This window comes from Neomonachus schauinslandi, chromosome 10 (genome assembly GCF_002201575.2).
Source record: "Neomonachus schauinslandi chromosome 10, ASM220157v2, whole genome shotgun sequence".
Classification (NCBI taxonomy): Eukaryota; Metazoa; Chordata; class Mammalia; order Carnivora; family Phocidae; genus Neomonachus; species Neomonachus schauinslandi.
In genome coordinates, this window is record NC_058412.1 from 61,584,077 (window position 1) to 61,592,815 (window position 8,739).

At 43.6% G+C, this 8,739-nt stretch overlaps 1 non-coding gene across 1 annotated transcript; it reads right to left on the reverse strand.

Moving 5' to 3' along the window:
* Positions 1-1,192: 1,192 nt before the first annotated feature.
* LOC123326059 lies at positions 1,193-1,301 on the reverse strand. The gene has a single exon (XR_006540849.1). It is a non-coding gene; the product is annotated as a U6 spliceosomal RNA (small nuclear RNA).
* Positions 1,302-8,739: the final 7,438 nt, after the last annotated feature.

The following is an 8,739-nucleotide window of genomic DNA, read 5'->3' on the forward strand; positions in this document are numbered from 1 at the left end:
CAAGGCTGGTAAACGTTTTCTTTCTCATGCTCAGGAATTGGAAACAATGAGTTAGTATATACATTGTCTGCTATGGTCACACCACCACAAGATGAAATATCTTCTTGCAGGGAACCAAAAATCTTCCTGTCCAGGGGCACCTGGGTGGCTCAGCTAGTTGGGCGTCTAACTCTTGATTTTGGTTCAGGTCATGATCTCTGGGTCGTGAGCTCAAGCCCCACATTGGGCTCCGTGCTCAGTGTGGAATCTGCTTGGGATTCTCTCTCTCCCTCTCTCTCTGCCCCTCCTGCCCCCTCAAAATAAATAAATAAAATCTTAAAAAAAAAAAATCTTCCTGTCCAAAACTGTTCTTTTCGTAGTCTTTCTCATCATAAATAGAACCACACACAACCAGTCATTCATGTCTGCAATTGGGGACATTTGTTCCCCTAACACTTAAAATCCAATAATTTGACAACTCTTCCTCCAAAACATGACCTGATTCTTCCATTTCTTTCCATCTGCACTTGGAGAACTCTGCTCCAAAGCCATATCATCTCTCCCCAGGACTGCCTGAAGAGCCCCCAACTCCCACGACTTTCTTCTTTTCCAAACTTCTTTACTTCAACCCATTTTCCACAGTGCAGCCAGAATAATTTTTAAAATGTTAATAAGATTATGTCATTCCGCTGCTTAAGTTTATTTTCTATTAAGCTTAAAATAAAATCCAAATTTCTTAACTTGCCTGATATAGCCCTATAGACTTTGATCCTGTCTGTTTCTCCAACCACATCTTGTTCCATTTTCCCTTTTTGGAGTACTTCTGTCACACAAATGTTTTTGAGCTCTGTGAACATATCAAGTCTTTGCCTACGCCATCCTCTCTACCTGCAATGCTCCCATCCCTGTCTTCGAGTTCTCAGCTCAAATGTGTCTTCCTCTGATAGATCTTCCTTGATTGCCTAACCTAAATTAATCCTCCCTAGAGTTTTCCCATAGAACCCATAGTGCTTATCACGAATTATTTAAGTTTTTATTTAAATTCCAGTTAGTTAACATACAGTGCTATATTAGTTTCAGGTGTACAATATAGTGATTCAACACTTCCATACATCACCCGGTGCTCATCACAAGTCCACTCCTTAATTCCCATCCCCTATTCAATCCATCCCCCTGCCCACCTCCCTTCTGGTAACCATCAGTTTGTTCTCTAAGAAATATGGAACACTTCATGAATTTGCCTGTCATCCTTGCACAGGGGCCATGCTTATCTCTGTATCATTCCAATTTTAGTATATGTGCTGCCAGAGTGGGCAGAGTACTGACCACAATTTAAATTGTCTGTGTATGCACGTGTTCAATGTCCATCTCCCCTACTAGAATGGCAGTTCATGAAAGCAGTGTGTTCCATTTGTTCGGGATGATATACCCAGTACCTATATACCACCTGGCACATTTTAAGTCCTCTTGGAGACCAGGAGGAAAGAAGAGAAAGAAAGTAACAAAGAAAGAAAGAGAAAAACAGAGAGAAAAGGAAAGAAGGGAGTGAGGAAGGAAAAGAAAAAGGTAGTCAAGCTAGCCTATTTTCATTTTTACTCATTTTTTTCACTAACAAGATGGGTGACCTTAAGTAAGTCACACAACCCTCTTTGTCATTTTTCCTGCCCATAAATGTTTGGGTGTCATCATAGATGGGATGCCCTCAAGAATAGAGACAATTGTCTGCATCTGTGGGGGAAGGAGGGGAGGAAAGTTGGAGTAGAAGGGAGGAAGATCTAGAAACAGGTTGGTCCTACTGTGGGGTTGGGTCTCTGGGGGTGGGGAGAAGGCAGGGGGCAGAACCTCAGATACCTTTGTTTTCCAAAAGCAAGGAAGACCCAGCCAGTGATATAGGAACTCTGTGAAGAAGATGGCCCTGCATGGTCCTTCCAGGCCAGTGGGCTGGTGAACTTCCCCACCCCCAGCATGGAACAAGCACCATGATTCTGTAGTGGAGGAGAAGAGCCCGGAAGCGGCCCTGGTTGGCCCTGAAAGCAGCTTGCCTCAGAGGTGATCTGTATGGTTTGGTGACCGTGGCAGTACTGACATATGCCCAGCAGACAGACGGCAACCAAGGGCAGACGCCCCACCCCTTCCAGGCACCTCCATCACCTCGGAACTATGATGACAGACAATCTCAGGGATTTGATGGGAGGCAGCTACAGAGACTGGGTTGACATGACTGCCTCCTGCAAAACATGGCCTTGAAATAGGAGAAAAATTCACATAAGAATGGTTATATTTACTTGCACACCTGAATCTATGAGTTGAACTCCAACCCGCCACATAATAATTTTGATTAATTTCCTTTGTCTTCCACCTCATTGACCATGTGCTCTTGGTTCCCCTCATCCCTCACTCTTGTCTGATCTCTGTTGCCATCTAGCTTCTCCCCATTTCTTCCTTTTATTCTTCCTTCCTCCAGTATCCTCCTCCAGACATTTCCTTTTGTACTGCACACTACCTTCTAGCCCACAGAATCCAGAGCAAAAGAAGCCGAACTCCGAAATGGAGGCCCCCGTCTGGTCTCTGCCTCCCTCATGGGCCCTCCAAGCTCTGTGGCCTCAGTCATGTTTTCTGATGTTTTAACACCTCTCTTGTCTCCCCTGCTTCCCCAGTGATTTTCTGCAGTCTCCCTTTTTCTTTCCATGTTGGTCCTTAAGACTCTTCTGTGATCTCACTAATAAAAACATTTCCATTAATCAAAACACCTTAAAAAAGAAAAAGAAAAAGAAAAATCTCTCTGCCTATGATATACGGGCCAAAATCCTTCACCTGGCTTTCCGTACTTCTCCAAAATGGAAGACTCCGCACTCACTGCTTCCACGAGTCTCTTATGGAAACCCTTTTCTCCAGATGGACCTGGATTGTTACTAAATTCACGCACCTCTTAATCTTATCCAAGTCACTGCTTTTGCACCTACTGTTCCCTTACCTAAGTGACCTCTCTCATCCTCTCCCCCTGTGCTAACATCATCATGTGTCAAGGAACAGCCCGAGGCCTGCTAGAACCCTCCTGGTGCACACTAGCCACGTAACCAGTCCCCCATACTCCCAAACCTTATAGCTTTTATACTTCTCTTGGACTCTTATTATCACTGTTATGTACAGTTATTTATCTTTTTACCATATACATTTTCCCTTCTGAATGAGAGTATTAGCTCTTCATATCAGGGACTTACCTTTTTACTATTATTATTATGGTTGTTATTGTTATTCTTTTTAACAGCGAAAACAGTGTTACATATGTAGCAGGTTCCTCCTTAAAGGTGCATTGAATAACACTTACTGAATGAATCAATGGCATCAACTTAATATATGTTTATTAATTGAATAAGGAGACATGGTAAGAACAAAGTGAGTATGTATGGAATAAGTGAATGCCTGCAATGAAGCCAACAGACTGCCCAGATGTTCTCACCCACGGGGAGAGTTCCACAGCTCCAAGTCACAGTTGGATGATATTTACAAGGCTTAATACCATCTTTACTGACTTATCTTGAGTTTTCACCGATATCAGAAATAAATGTTTTTGTCATGCAGCCTAATTTAAAACTCTTGGCATATATGAGCATTTTATTCATAATGGGACTATTTATACTCATTTGTTTTGCTTTAATACAATTTAACTCAGAGTTACTATATAAAGACCATTATATTTTTCTGATGGCCCAGTAAAGCCAAAGATATTTTAGAAGCACATCTGGGCCAGAGGCCATTACTTTGGAGATGAGGGCATGGGGGTACAGAGAAGTTAAATACTATGTCCCCACGACACACAGCTAACTGGTGAAAAATCTGGTCTGGAATCCAAATCCCCTGAGTCCCCATGTTGTATTGTTTCCTATATCCTGGTGCCTCTGTCAGTGAAAGGATGAAAGGACAGTGTGCAATAGGGACATTCCCACCCCCACCCCATTTTTAAACACTATAAAAGATGACAGCACAACGTATCCTGTGCTGTGAGCAGGAGGAGCAGAATTCCCAGCACCCTGAGCAAGTCCCTATGGCAGTTCCACTCAACTCGGGCTGGACTGAGACGGGTACATGCGTTTGATCCAGGCCCAGACACACGTGCGATACCCAAATGAGCTGAAGCCAGAGCTGAGACTCAACCATGAAGTGCAGGAGTGGCCAAGTGGGAACGAACCACCTCGGCCCCACGTGTGTGGCATTTAGGATCGTCAAGGGCTTCTGCTTACTCCATCCAATTCACCTTGACTCATAGGACTTCCGACCTGTCTCAGCTCTGTGGTAAGAGGAGGCCCAATGTACTGGTCCTCCCAATATCCCACACGTACCTATTAACAGTGGCCTGCTGGTCACAAAGACGTAACCCCCTACAGGAAAAAAACAAAAACAAAAACAAAAACAAACTTGGCTAATTAGCCAAGAGACTGGATTCCAGAGATAATCCTGCTGTTGTCTAACTGTGTGGATTTGAAATTAGGCATTTAGTCGACACACTTATCAAAAGGGGGCTGGGGTTAGAAAAAAGCTTTTCATACAGTGCTCAGATAGTTTCATAGAGGTACAGTAGGGTCTCCTAGGAGGGTCTCTGTGGCTTTATCAGCTGTGTTATCACATTGGGCACCCACACCTCCCAACCTGACTTCAGAACTATTCTGTCTTCATCTGTGTCAGTATCCTGCATAATGCTTAATCGGAAAATAATAAATTCTGCTTTAAAAAACAATAGTAATAAAAACAAAATTACTTTGGAAATCCACTGGAGTAGCTAATGTCTAAGGTGCCTACCAGGTCCTTTAATCTATTAGACATTTGTGGGCAGACTGAGCCTAGGGTGCTGTTCAAATCATCGCAAGTAGGTCTGATCCGGCCTGCGATCAGTCTGTGTTTTTAAAGGAGCCCACCCCAGAGATTCTTCGAGAAACACCCCTTCCCCTTGAGGATCCTCCAGGCCATAAAGCAATCCAGAATTCTAGTTCAAATCAGGTCATGGATGAAGTAAATTCCTTGTAGTTTTCCCTTGGGCTTAGACCCACTGTGAAGAAGCTCTGATCTGATTTAATTGAATTCATTTCATTGAACATCAATTATATGTTATGCATTCGCTTGGTACTGTTATGCTTTGGGGCTGATATTTGTCATTTTGTTTTTGTTGTTGTTTATTTTTGTTATTTTTTGTTTATTTTTCCATACTTCACACAGAAACTATAACTCCTACCTCTCCATAGAGTAGGGAAATGTAGGGCCTGGTGTCCTTTTTTTCCCTTACATATTTCCATTGAATTCTTCCAATCTCTGCTTAACACCAACTGAGTGTCCATTACCAAATGAGGTGCAGGGATAAATAGAAGAAAAGTTTAAAGAACATGGGCCCTACCTTCAGGGATTTAGAGTGTATCTGAGAGAAAGGCCTCCCACAGGTAACACCAGCAGGTAACAAAGGAAGAGTGCTCAACCAGCTCGGATCACCTGCCAACGGTAAACACTAGATTTACTTGGCAGAATGGAAAGGGTGAGATTGGGGCAAGCTAGCATTTTAAAGGTTTGACCTGTTTGTTGACGGGCTAAAAGAGTTTGGACCCAGAGAATGATCCTTATGGGAAAGGGGAGAGAGTGGAAAGAGAAGTCCCAAGGAGCACGAAGGAGGCTGGCAGCTCTGGAGCCAAAGCCGGCTGTGTGGAGAGCTCAGGCAGGCAGTCTCTGCCACTGCCTCAGTGGAGGTGGCCCACCAAGTGCCTCACCTGCTCCGGTTCTCAACCCCACAGCTCCTCCGTGGAAAGCAGCTCCTGGGCTCCTATTTATCTCAAAGATGCATCTCCATTTCAATGCATTTAATGCTTGCCACGTGCTTGGAGCTCACTACCTGTGAGAGAGGCACGAGTTATTATTACCATAATCATCATTTACCACCTGCCTGCCACACTTGAACCCATTACTCATGCCATCCCTCTCCCAGGAGGGGCCTTTCGCCATCTCCCAGGGTCCTATACATACGTGCTCTTTGGGGGATGCATTTACCAAACGCTAAATTTAAAGCGGCTACTTCCAAATGCTTGGGGGAACTTGAAAGGGAAAATGGTATTCGATTCGGATTCCTCAATAAATATGCTTATTTTTTTCAGAAGTTGAGGGCTGGTCAGTGTCTTTCAAAGGCAGGAAGAGAAAACAGCCTATGGAGTGACATAGAGAAGGTAAGAGCCGAGATATCCAAAGTAGGGGTCTCCCCACACTCACACAATCTTTCCCCATTTTCCTCTTTCTCCCATGATCTCGGTCTCCTAAGCCAGTAATGATAATCTGGGAATAAATTCGCATTTTCTAAGGGAGAAATATTGCCAAGCCTGTTAATCTCATGCAGATGTGATGTTACTTTTACTACGTTGTAATATGGCTTCTTAAAAAACAAGTCGGAAGGGGGGGATGCCCACCAAAAAAAAAACAACAAATATTCGCCAACCCATATGGTCAGTAATTGCTGTTTAATAGTCCTCCTATTACAAACCTGAGAGGCAGCAGTCTGAATTACCAGTAGAGTATTAATAAACAGGAATGAGTTAATAGTGCATAAAGACCTTCTAGTGGAACAGTGGGGGAGTTGAATATTCTTTTCTTCAGTCAGCTGTAAGTAATTACTGCATGGTGTGCTTCTGACTATTACCATAACAGAGCAATTGGACGTGAAGAATGGATAATAGTACGGACATGGAGGTATTTTTAGAATATCAGCAGTGAAGCAGGTAACTTGGCCTACTCCAGTAGAAACCTTTAAATAAGTTTAGAAGACTTTTTTTTTTTTCCTCTCCTTATGACATTTAGCCAAGGTAGAATTTTAAAAAGATCAATCTAATAAATTATTTAAAATAACTTTACAAAGAGGATGCCTGTGATATGTAAATAAGAAGGCAAGAAGGGAGGAAGCAAAAGTCTAAAAAGCCCAGGCGGAGGGCAGGCATGGAGCCAACGTTACTGTAACTACATAATCACAGGTTCCTTCCTGCTCCTTTGAGAGTACAGTCTGGATGCGAATCTGCTTGACTGGCTCCCACTGGCTGCTCAGGTGAAAGTGAAAATATTCAAATCAGAGCTGTAACTATGATTGCTGGAGTTGTGGGTTTTCTAAAAGTGAGTTAGTCATCCTCGGTGATTTAATGATGCATATCATTTATTTTAAAATATTATTACAGGGGCATTGACTGAGCTGCAGCGCCTTCTTCGCGGGACTGTCCATTATGCAATGCGGCAGGGTATGTCATGGGCGGCAGCAGCCTAGATATTGTCTCACAGAACAACATATGTTCTCAGACGAAAACAGCTTGAGACTTTGATTCAGAAAGCGGTAATTTTGCAAATGCACACAAATATCATTTAAGGAATATTTTGAATCTTTTTTTTTTTCAGGGTATAGGTCCTTCTCTTGCCTCCTGGCTGCACAGGCCGATGCTGATTTTTCAATTTGCAGGTTTGTTAAGCATCATGGAATGTTTTGGTTCTCAATCAAGAATATTCTTCCCAAGTGGTTCCAAAGTCCTACGCTTGAAAATAAACGTGTGTCCTCTTTGTCTCCTAGCAGCATGCGTTCCAATGTACAACAGCAGCACAGGACAGAGGAAGGCAATGCCTTTGATTGAACCATCCTATAGGCTTTTAACCTGCCACTCTCCTGGGCTGGGAGCTTTCTTCAGGCCAGGTGGCATGCTCTCTTCTTTGGGCGGTGCTGGAAGCTGGAGTCCCGCGGGGATGCTTAGGAGCCAGGACCCAGGTCCTCCCGCGGGTGGGATTCCTGTCCTATCTTGTAGCACAGGAGCTGAACTGAGGAGGGGCTGCCTCAGGGCTAATGACCTCAGAGACCCACCTGAAAATGAGGCGCCACCTATGGGACAGGTGGCGATGCTTAACTGATCTCTGCCCAGTGCTCTGAAGTCTGACAAACAAATGTGTGTGAGATAGACACTGTCGCATTTATTTCTTCTGAAAAACTGCATTGTGTCTGAGCTCTGCCAGCCAGCATATTCTGATTCATCTAGACACGGCCCCTTTCTTGCTAAAAGATGCTGCGGTGAAAATTTATAGCTGTGTAGTTTACCTCTTTAGCTGGTTGTTCTTAATAGAAGTCAAGGGCACACCTGTGGAGGTGTCATTATAACCCAGGGACAGCAGTAGCTGTCATTTACTTTTTTCATGTATTTGAAAAAAGAATAGTTCTCTTTTCCTCAAGTCTACAGAAAGACGAGGACAAAAGAAAATCTGGTTAATTAAATACCAATTTTTTTTTAAGATTTATTTATTTATTTGAGAGAGCGAGAATGAGAGAGAGAGAGAGTACATGAGAGAGGGGAGGGTCAGAGGGAGAAGCAGGCTCCTCGCCGAGCAGGGAGCCCGATGCGGGACTCGATCCAGGGACTCCAGGATCATGACCTGAGCCGAAGGCAGTCGCTCAACCAACTGAGCCACCCAGGTGCCCCAATTAAATACCAATTTTTAACAAAAGTTTTCACATAGGACAAAGATCAATGGTCATTTCTAGAAAGTGCTCAAGACCTCATGATTTTGGGCAGAGTGTTTAGCATCTTTGAGGTTTTGGTTTAGTGAAATTCTGAGATACTTAAAACGAACTTTGCATGTAACCACACTCTGTGTGGTTGTGAGTAAGCCCCATTGAAAGTCATTCTTCACCCTGATCAGTCATGAACTTCTCAAGGGCATGGGCTATACCTCCAGGGTTTTACACCTTACCTGACCACCCTGTCCACC